Source organism: Telopea speciosissima, chromosome 9 (genome assembly GCF_018873765.1).
Source record: "Telopea speciosissima isolate NSW1024214 ecotype Mountain lineage chromosome 9, Tspe_v1, whole genome shotgun sequence".
Classification (NCBI taxonomy): domain Eukaryota; kingdom Viridiplantae; phylum Streptophyta; class Magnoliopsida; order Proteales; family Proteaceae; genus Telopea; species Telopea speciosissima.
The window spans coordinates 14192737-14203849 of NC_057924.1; the positions used below are offsets into that span (position 1 = coordinate 14192737).

The 11113-nt window shown below is 41.7% G+C and overlaps 1 protein-coding gene across 2 annotated transcripts in view; it reads left to right on the top strand.

The window, feature by feature from the left end:
• The window catches only part of LOC122638917 (putative ubiquitin-conjugating enzyme E2 38), a 39259-nt gene that overhangs the window by 6208 nt on the left and 21938 nt on the right, over positions 1-11113 (top strand). The gene's annotated exons all lie outside the window — the stretch shown is intronic.

Consider the following 11113-nt stretch of genomic DNA (forward strand, 5'->3'; position numbering starts at 1 on the left):
GATTGGAGGAGTTCTCATGTAATCAAATCATCCCATTGCCTTCTATAGTGAGAAACTCAACGATGCTAAGCGGCATTATTCTACCTATGATTTGGAGCTTTATGCAGTGATCCAGATTATAAAGCATTGGAGACACTACCTTGTGGGCAAAGAATTTATTCTATGCTCCGACCATGAGGCCCTTAAGTATCTCCATTCTCAGCGACCCATAAGCAACCGCCATGCTAAATGGATCGCCTATCTCCAAGAGTTTCATTTCGTTCTGAAGTACAAGGCAGGCAAAGAGAACCAGGTCGCTGATGCGCTAAGTCGGAAAGTTCTCACCCTATCCACCTCTTCTACTCACAGCACAGGCATTGAACATATCAGAGATGAGTACACAGCTGATGTTGATTTTTCCCCCATTCATACTACATTACAGCAAGGCGGAACTGATGCCAAATACTCCCTACGTGATGGATATCTCTTCTTCGGGACACGCCTATGTATCCCTAACACATCCCTTCGGCAGCACCTCATTAGGGAACTACATGGCGGTGGCATGGGAGGGCATTTTGGCATTAGCAAGACATATGTTGCAGTTGCTGATTTGTATTATTGGCCACATCTTCAGCGTGACGTCCAACAGGTGATTCAGCGTTGTCGAGATTGTCAGCTTGCCAAGGGTGATAAGCAAAACACGGGCCTTTACACACCTCTTCCAGTGCCTCATGCACCCTGGTTACATATCAGCATGGATTTCGTTCTCGGCCTCCCATCTACACGGGAGCGTCATGACTCTATATTTGTGGTGGTGGACAGGTTTTCGAAAATGGCTCATTTCATTACCTGTCGGAAGACATTTGATGCAAGTCACATCGCCAAGCTCTTCTTCAAAGAGGTAGTACGTATTCATGGGCTACCCGAGTCTATTGTTTCTGATCGTGATGTCAAATTCACTAGCTATTTTTGGAAGACCTTGTGGATGAAGACCAATACCAAGCTGAAGTTCTCCACCGCCTTTCATTCTCAGACAGATGGGCAGATTGAAGTGGTTAATCGCAGTTTAGGCAATCTCCTCCGATGTCTTGTTTGTGATCAGGCGAAAGATTGGCCTTCTGTCCTTGATATTGCTGAGTTCGCTTACAGTAGTTCTGTCAATCGGACCACTGGCCGTACTCCATTTGAGATGGTTTTGGGTCTGCAACCCAAGTGCCCCGTGGACTTGCTTCCTCTCCCTCCTCATGTTCATGTTAGTGTGGACGTTGATGAGTTCCTCCGCCACATCACCGAGGTCCATACCGACGTTCGCCGACACATTGCTATTAACAATGAAGGTTACAAGGCAGCAGCTGATCGTCATTGCCGATACGTGGAATTCCAACCTGGTGATTTGGTGATGGTCCGTATTTCTCCTGAGCGACTTCCTCCTGGAGCCAATCATAAGCTCCATCCTCGCAAAATGGGTCCTTTCAAGGTGCAACAACTCATTGGGACCAATGCCTATATGCTCGAGCTTCCTCCGTCTATGAAGATTAACAATGTTTTCAACGTGGCCGATCTCACTCTTTATGTCGGCCACCATTCGGACGACGGTGATACTGCACATGCTCTCCGCCTCCCACAGTTTACCACTCCTACTGCTGATGTCATTGAGAATGTGCTTGATAATAAGTTTACTACTAAGCGGGGTGGTTGCGGCTATTACTCTTTCCTTGTTAAATGGAAGGATCACCCTGCTAGTGACAGTATCTAGATTCACGCCGACGACTTTAGGCGCCTTGATCCTGATCTCTACGAGTGCTACATGTCTTTCATCCGACGAATGTTTTTGAGACGGGGGGAGTTGATGCAAACTGGCTGTCTAAAACCAGTTGCAGGTGTAGGGATTCTTCCCTACACCAGCATAATTAGCCATCGGGTAGGTGTAGGGATTCTTCCCTACACCAACAGCAGTCGTGGGGATTTAGATTAGTATTTGTTTTATTTGTTTTTATTATGTTTTATTCTTTATTGAGTTGTCATTCTAATTAGGATTCCTAGTTCAAATCTGAATCCTAATTAGAAGTCCTAGTTTTGAGTCCTAGTCCTAGTTAGGATTTATATTTCATGTCCAGCCTTGAAGGCTATATAATGTAAGAGCTCCATTGAGCCCCCCACGATTTAATGAATAAGAAATTTGCTTTGTTGCATTCCACTGTCTTGAGATAGGCTGTGAAGGTGAGGCTGAGATAGCCTTCACGAGTTCACTGTTTCTCTCATTCGTGTGCATTCAGATTTGTTCAAGTTTGCTACTGTTGATTGTTTGAAGGTTCATGGCTCAGTCATCCAAATCTGCTACCAATTCAAGGATCCATCCAATAACTAGTAAGTAAATCTCCATCCCCAAACCCTTCTGTTCCTAACCCTCTAAGCCAAACCCTAATATCCCTCCATCTCCAAACTTCACTTCCATAACCTAAAACCTGCCCAGCCTGATTCTACCATTAGAAGCAGCCCAAACTTGGACCGAATCTCCCCCTCACTGTTTGGGAAATTCGATCCAAGCCCCTAGCCATAATACTCATTATAAACCCTAGATCCCTACATTAATCTCCTTCTCAAACCCTAACCCTAACTTCACTATTTATCTAATTCCACCCTAGCCAATCCATTAAACCCTAGTATATCCTGGTTCTGGTTCTAGTTGGCTTTATCCCCATCTAGGATTACATTATTTGGCCATGTACAACGGAGGCCTGGGAATGCTCCAGCAAGGAGAAGTGATCTGATGCCGATTGAGGGAGCTAAAAGAGTTAGTGGTAGGCCTAAAATGACCATAGGTGAGGTTGTGAAGAATGACATGCATAGTCTGGGTCTTGTACCGAGTATGACCTTAGATAGAACCTATTGGATGGCAACGATCCATGTTATTGGCACCATGTAGCTGAGATTTTCCTGAATTCCTGGGATTTCCTCTTTCTTCTTACTTTCATCTTTCATTTTCCATTGCTTACCTTTCTTATCCAATTTTTTTAAAGTTTCTCTTACTTTCCTTTCCTTTTATGAGGACCTCAGTTTTCCCTACTTTGTTTTTGAAAGGATCCATGAAGCTGACCCCATTTAGTTGGGATAAGGCTGTGCTGCTGTTGTTGTTCAGTAAAAACTTAGCTTGCTTGCTCTGCGCCCCAATCTATTCCTCCCCAAGAAAAAACAGATGTATTTGTTCACCAACAGACGAGCGTCAATAGAAAATTCATGGTTATTGGTATTTTACTAAGAAAAATCAAGAAATTAGGTTTGCAGTCTGCTTGGAGTCTTGGGTATGGCATGCCACTCTGAATATATGAATATGTTGATGTTGTCCTAGGTTCTTGTCAGGAAAACTTACAGTTCTTGGTACTCATAGACAAGCTGCCATGGCAAAGGATGAACTACCAATAGGTGTCTACACTTTTGTGCTTGATGAGCATCAAATCACTTTTTATAACCATTCCAATTGAAAATCGTGATGAAACATGCATCATAACATAAATTTATGATTCAAAATAGAAATTTTAAACATTCTGTTAGCAGAACCGAGAATGAGAGAATTAAAGAATGGCTTGAATAATTTCATTGATAGATAAGCCCTCTATTTATAATAAAAGGAAAATTACAAAGGGGACAAAAATACCCCTAACTAGCTGACTCTATAAGAGCAGCAGTCTATACCTAATGAATAACAATTAAACTACCCCAAAAGGACCAGAATACCCCCACGGTATTCTGGATTACATATTCCAACACTCCCCCTCAAGCTGGATTATACATATACTAAAAGAAGCTCCAGCTTGAACTATGAGAAAAAAATGCTAATACACCAACATTCTAACACATTCCCTTTATAAGAAAGAATTTTTGGGGCTGTTATTCAGCAGGGCCTCTGCCATCTTCTTTCTTTGCTTTGCTCCAAAATCTTCTTTCTGATAGTGATGGGAATGTGTAGCCTTCTTTATATTTTGAGTAAGGAGAGGGTTCTTTGAGCAAGCGGCATAAAGGAGCATGCCAATGAAGTGCGTTAGAATGGATTCGCACATAGGAAGGCAGCGAGGTCAATTCATGTGAGGATGAGAGCGATGGAGAGAGAGAGAGAGAGGGTGCTAGCGTACTCTCCCTTGGAGGCTCGGAGAACCTTTTCCGTTTTGAATATTAATAAACTCACCATACCTTTTTATTCCTTTTCTAACTTGAATCTTATTCATGCTATTTACTTCATTTAGTCATTGACGTTTGGTCATTGTTAATCTCCTTTATAGTCTTTCTGTTTCATTCATTATGGAAATATATATTGTTTTTATTCTTGTTCTACTCATAATGAATTGTATGTCATTTGTTTCATCTATCGTTTTCCAATTTTTTATTTTCTTATGTCTACTATATATTTATGACTCAAAGGATGATATGACCCTTGACAGAGTGTAATAGGACAATATGATCATTATAGCATCACCAAAATAATTTTGATGTTGTTGCAAATTTCATTTCAGGGATCATTTTGGTGTGCCCCGTCAAATTAATTTTTTTTTTGGCATTTCAGCAATTTTATGCCGGGATTTTGGTCAAATAAAATAAAATCCCAAATCACCATCTTAGGTTTGCATGTCATTTTATATTGGCCTTATGGGTAGAAATTAACAAAAAATTTATCTTAGCTAAAATAGAATTTTGTATTATATGACCCTTTGCTGAACCCTAAGCCCCTCAGTTTGCAACTCTTTTATAAGATTTTTTTAGCATATTTTGGTTGGAACTTTCGAGGGAGATTAAATTTATGACTAAGAGTTGTTAGAGGTTGTGGTCTGCTAGACATCTATGGACGACTCCTAGAACTAGGCACCTGATCCTTATGCTTAGGTACTCTGGTTACTGGGTGTGACAAAACCTTAACACCAGAACCTGTGTGCATAGTACTAAAACTCGCGAAATTTCGGTCGAGATATCGAATATTTCGAGTATCTCGACCTGTCCGAAACGAAACGCAAGTCCGAAATGAAAAAATGCAATATTTCGGAAATTTCGATGAAATTTCGGAAATTTCGGTCATCTCGTTTCGGAAATTTCGGAAATCTCGGTAATTTCGGTCATCTCGTTTCGAAAATTTTGGAAATCTCGGCCATTTTTGGCATTTTACACCCACAGAAAAATACCATATTTCGACCGAGATTTCGACGAAATTTCGGTCAGACCGAAACACCGAAATGAAACGAGATTTAGTACCATGCCTGTGTGATGCAGTTACAAGAAGGAAGAAGAAGAAGAAGAAACTCTGAACTTAGGGCTTGAATAGGGAGCCATAGATTAGGATTATTATTTTCTATACTTAGTTTTTATTTTGTGTTTTTAATTGAACCGGCTTGAATTGGTTGCATCCAATTGGTTCAATTGGTCTACTTTAAGTGAAATGTTCCTATTGGCTAATAGGTTCTTATATCCTATTGGCTAGTATGGAATCTTCACTTAAGTTAATTGTTTTAAGTTAGATTCTTTTATTTTTAAGTTAGTAGGGGTAGTTAAGTCATTACACTGTTTTAAGTAATTAATTAGACTTAAACCTCTCCCTTCCACGTTTTTGTGAAGGAGAGGTATTTAATTTGTAGTAGAAATTGGCCTATGGCCTTATTATAAATATAAGAGATCGTGGGAGGCTCCCCCACAATTGAAATTTGAATTAAAAGACTGTTTTTTGTTGCTGGCCGACTGCTGCTGCGGTTTTGCTCCTTTGAGTGTTTGCATCCTTGTGGGTACATCAAGGTGGAAGGGTGGGTGGAATCCTGCGACTCCTTACGCTGTGACGGCTGAGAGGGTTTCTCTTCGAAGGTGATTTCATCCTTCATCCCTTAACTTGCTGCCGATGGAATCCTATAGTAAGTTGAGATTTAAATTTCTGTTTTTTAGTTTCCTTCCCTCCCCCATTCGATCCCTCTTGTTTTTCTATTTGAATTTCTAAAACCCTAGATCAGCTAGGCATTATCCAGCCATCATCCTACCTCTGTTTTACACCAAAATCAGAGCACAGCCTTCCCATACCATCTCCCCCACTCGACCAGACTTGTTGCCCATTCTATCAAGCCAAACCCTAAAATCCCTCTTATCCTTTAAACCCTAAAAAAACCCTAATTTTCTGCTGGGACATATTCAGCCATCAGAAAACCTCCCTGCTGCAGCCGAACCTTCCCCCTAGTCCCTCTAACACTCGACCTTAACCCCTGCCCCTGAATCCTACCGTAAACCCTTGTTTTGGCTATTTTCCTAATTTTAAAAACCCGAAACCCTAATCCTAATTTCTGCAGGATTTTAAAACTTATTCAAATTCAGATATTTTTATACCATTATGACCCTCTAAACCTGCAGATTAAAACCCTATAAACCCCATTCCCAAATTCCCATCCTAAACCCTAATTTTGCCCTAAAACAGCCCCTACTCAGTCCTAAACAGCAGGCTTGACCCAAGCTTGATTCCAATTGGCTCCTAGTAGGATTATCTCCTATTCTAGGACTACATTAACTTGGTATCAGAGCCATGGATGAACATGCCAATCCGGTGCTGCCACAACCAGCCGATCCTATGGCAGCCATGATAGAGATGTTCAGAAAATTTACTGCAGACCAAAAGACCTTGTTTGAAGACCTTAGGGTTGAATAGAGAGCTATGGTTGAAAGGTTGCAAGTAATTGAACATAGGCAGCTTATAGCTAATGTGGACAGCAATGTACCCATAGAAGAGGACAAGTACCAACCCCATTTAGTGGTACAGAGACTGCCTAACAGAGATGGGAGCCCTAGAGATGACTACAGGGGTTATAGAGATGGACATATAGGTCACAGGGACAGATTCAGGACTGACCGAGATGACAGGGATGATAGAGACTACTATAGAGATCGCCGGGATAGACCTAGATATGCACGTGAACCTTCCCGGGAACACAGAGATCAGCATCGAGGCTACAGAGACAGAGATAGAGAAGATCGGGACAGAGACAGAGGCCGGTAGCCTACTTTTGAAGAGTATATGAGGTCCTACTTCACTGGAGACCAGGGTACTAATCGACGTTAGACAGGCAACCAAAAGGTGAAGCTTGAGCTGAAAGAATTCGATGGTAATTCTGACCCTCAAGTGTTTTATGATTGGCTTGCTGCAATAGAAGACTACTTCGATTGGTATGATCTATCTGAAGAAGGGAAAATGAGGTCAATCCGTGCTAAGCTTGTCGGAGCTGCATGTGAGTGGTGGAGAACTGCTGAAAGAGAGATGGACTTCAACGGTATTGCACCCCGCACTTGGGAAGACATGAAATATGTCCTGAGCAAGCAATACTTACCAAGGCACTTCAGGTCTCAGATGCAGGATAAATTCAACTCCCTCCGCCAAGGAGCCATGACTGTAACTGAGTACATGAGGCAGTTCAATGCCCTTTCTTCCCGCACTGGTATTAGGGAGGAGGGCATCCAAATGCTTTCCAGGTTCAGATTGGGTCTATCAAGTGAGATCAACAGGACAATTGGGGTGGTGGACGTGGTAGATGTTCGAGATTGTTTTGAGAAGGCATTGAAAGCGGAGGAGCTACTAGCTTCATGTAAACAGTCGGGTTCTACTTCCAAGCTAGCCTACATCAACAATAGCACCCCCAAACAAGGTTCCTCTACAGGCAACACCCCTCGCCCTGCTGTTCCCCCACATGTGGATGATAAGGGCCAGGCTCCTATGGGTCGAAATGATCCCTTCCCTTATTACTACTGTCAAGACAAATGACACATTGCTAGGGACTGCCCACATAAGAAGAAGCCCATCAACGTGGCTGAAAAGGAAGAAGTTCAAGGTGAAGACGACGACCAAGGCGCAAATTGTATTTACCCACTCCCTCCTGATGATGAGTATGATGTGGCTAATTATCTTGATGATGATGATGAGTTACGAGGTGTCCATGTGGTATGTCAAAAGGCTGCTGTCCAGCCAGATCTGCAACCTTCTTCATCCTCCAAAGAGCTGCTGTCCGCATACAAGATTGCACCATCCGCTGAAGATGAACTCAAGCAACTCGATCATGATTTGGAAGACCATTTTGTGATCTCCAGCCATTCATCGGGGATGAATGATTTTAAGACGGGGAGAGTTGATGCAGTTCCAAGAAGGAAGAAGAAGAAGAAGAAACTCTGAACTTAGGGCTTGAATAGGGAGCCATAGATTAGGATTATTATTTTCTATACTTAGTTTTTATTTTGTGTTTTTAATTGAACCGGCTTGAATTGGTTGCATCCAATTGGTTCAATTGGTCTCCTTTAAGTGAAATGTTTCTATTGGCTAATAGGTTCTTATATCCTATTGGCTAGTATGGAATCTTCACTTAAGTTAATTGTTTTAAGTTAGATTCTTTTATTTTTAAGTTAGTAGGGATAGTTAAGTCATTACACTGTTTTAAGTACTTAATTAGACTTAAACCTCTCCCTTCCACGTTTTTGTGAAGGAGAGGTATTTAATTTGTAGTAGAAATTGGCCTATGGCCTTATTATAAATATAAGAGATCGTGGGAGGCTCCCCCACAATTGAAATTTGAATTAAAAGACTGTTTTTTGTTGCTGGCCGATCGCCGCTGCTGTTCTGCTCCTTTGAGTGTTTGCATCCTTGTGGGTACATCAAGGTGGAAGGGTGGGTGGAATCTTGCGACTCCTTACGCCGTGACGGCTGGGAGGGTCTCTCTTCGAAGGTGATTTCATCCTTCATCCCTTAATTTGTTGCCGGTGGAATCCTATAGTAAGTTGAGATTTAAATTTCTGTTTTTTAGTTTCCTTCCCTCCCCCATTCGATCCCTCTTGTTTTTCTATTTGAATTTCTAAAACCCTAGATCATCTAGGCATTATCCAGCCATCATCCTACCTCTGTTTTACACCAAAATCAGAGCACAGCCTTCCCATACCATCTCCCCCACTCGACCAGACTTGTTGCCCATTCTATCAAGCCAAACCCTAAAATCCCTCTTATCCTTTAAACCCGAAAAAAACCCTAATTTTCTGCTGGGACATATTCAGCCATCAGAAAACCTTCCTGCTGCAGCCGAACCTTCCCCCTAGTCCCTCTTAACACTCGACCTTAACCCCTGCCCCTGAATCCTACCGTAAACCCTAGTTTTGGCTATTTTCCTAATTTTAAAAACCCGAAACCCTAATCGTAATTTCTGCAGGATTTTAAAACTTATTCAAATTCAGATATTTTTATACCATTATGACTCTCTAAACCTGCAGATTAAAACCCTATAAACCCCATTCCCAAATTCCCATCCTAAACCCTAATTTTGCCCTAAAACAGCCCCTACTCAGTCCTAAACAGCAGGCTTGACCCAAGCTTGATTCCAATTGGCTCCTAGTAGGATTATCTCCTATTCTAGGACTACATTACTGTGAATAAGAAGAAGCAAATCAAGAGAAAATGAGAGACGATGGAGAAGTGTCTAAACCCAAAGATAGATTCAGAGTGTGTTCTATTACTCAAGGTACTAAAACTCGGGTCTCGGTGCCAACTCGACTCTTGGAAAAACCGAGACGAGTCGAGATCTCGGCGAGATCTTGCCGAGTTGGTGCATTTTTTTTTTTTTCAACTCGAAGCCTCAACTTTGGGTCAACCCAAGATCTGGACCCGAGATCCGAGATCTCGCCGAGATCTTACCGAGATCTCACCGAGATCTTGCCGAGATATGTCGAGTTTTGTCCAATTAGGTAAGGTATTTAAGTGGTAGATGGGTTAAAATAATGGGTTGAAACCGAGATCCAACCGAGATCCGAGATCTCGCCGAGATATTGCACTTTTGAGACTCGCAAGCAATCTCGTCTCGAGATTTCAAAAATCCGAGAAACTCGGTGAGATCTCGAACCTTGCTATTACTGGTCCTTTATTTATAATAAGCTATACAATTACAATCAGAATAGGAAACTGAAACATTAGAAAGTACTAGAAAAGGAAAATAATATAACTAGTGACCATAGTTATCAAGGCGTCGCCATGGCGTCCAGGCTCATTGGTCGCCTTGGACACCTTGGGCGCCATGGCGGGCGCCTTGCCGCCATGGCGGTGTCTCCTTGCTTTTTTACTCTCTAAAACGCCGTGGTCGCCTTCCCGCCTTGATAACTATGCTAGTGACAAGACTAACTAGGAATAGGTCTGTCTCATGATAGGGACTAATTACCATCAGTAATACAACCCAACTCCACGACTACTATATAATTTAACACTCCTCCTCAAGCTGGAGTATACATATCAAAGCTCCAACTTAGACCAACAAGAATAGATATTAAACGCCGCATCAGTCTTGAGCATAAACAATAGTGGTAGACGCCAGTGAGCACAGTGAGAACTTCATCCAGGTAGTAGTATCAACTCAAGCACATCAATCATCGGCAACTTCATGTTGAATAAAAATCCAACAGCAACGAGCAAAATAGGTCGTAGTGAACAACTGAACACAAACCGCAGTCCAAAATATCATAGCAACAACAACAATATCAGCAACCGATTGAGGGAATCAGCAAATAGCAGTAACGATGGCAGACCAGTTTCGCCCATGTAAGAGACTTACAATCGAGGAAAAAATAAAACAGCAAGGTACGATCAAAACAGTAGAAACTTTTTTTTTTCACTTGCAGCCTTCCCTCTTCTCAGACTTAGTTCCCCCCCCCCCCTTCTTCTTTTTCTTCATCACTCTGATACCATGTGACAAAACCTTAACCCCAGAACCTGTGAAGAAGAAGAAGCAAACCAAGAGAGAAAGAGAGACGATGGAGAAGTGTCTAAACCCAGCGGTATATTCAGAGTGAGTTCTATCGCTGGTAGTGTCCTTTATTTATAATAAGCTATACAATTACAATCAGACTAGGGGCGTCTTTGGTATAGTTTTTATTTTTGATTTTTGCCTTAAAAAACGTTTTTGGTTGCGTTTGGTATCGTTTATGGAGCCTGTTTCTATTTAAAAATGATTGAAAAAAAAACAAAAACAAAAAATAGATTGAAAGCTGTTTATGGTTTTTCGGAGAAAATTGTTTCTTCTTGTTTTTGCGGACACTTTAATGAGCACATGCTCATAAACCTCAAAACTGAAGGGTAAAATAGTTACTTGGTTTTATTTTT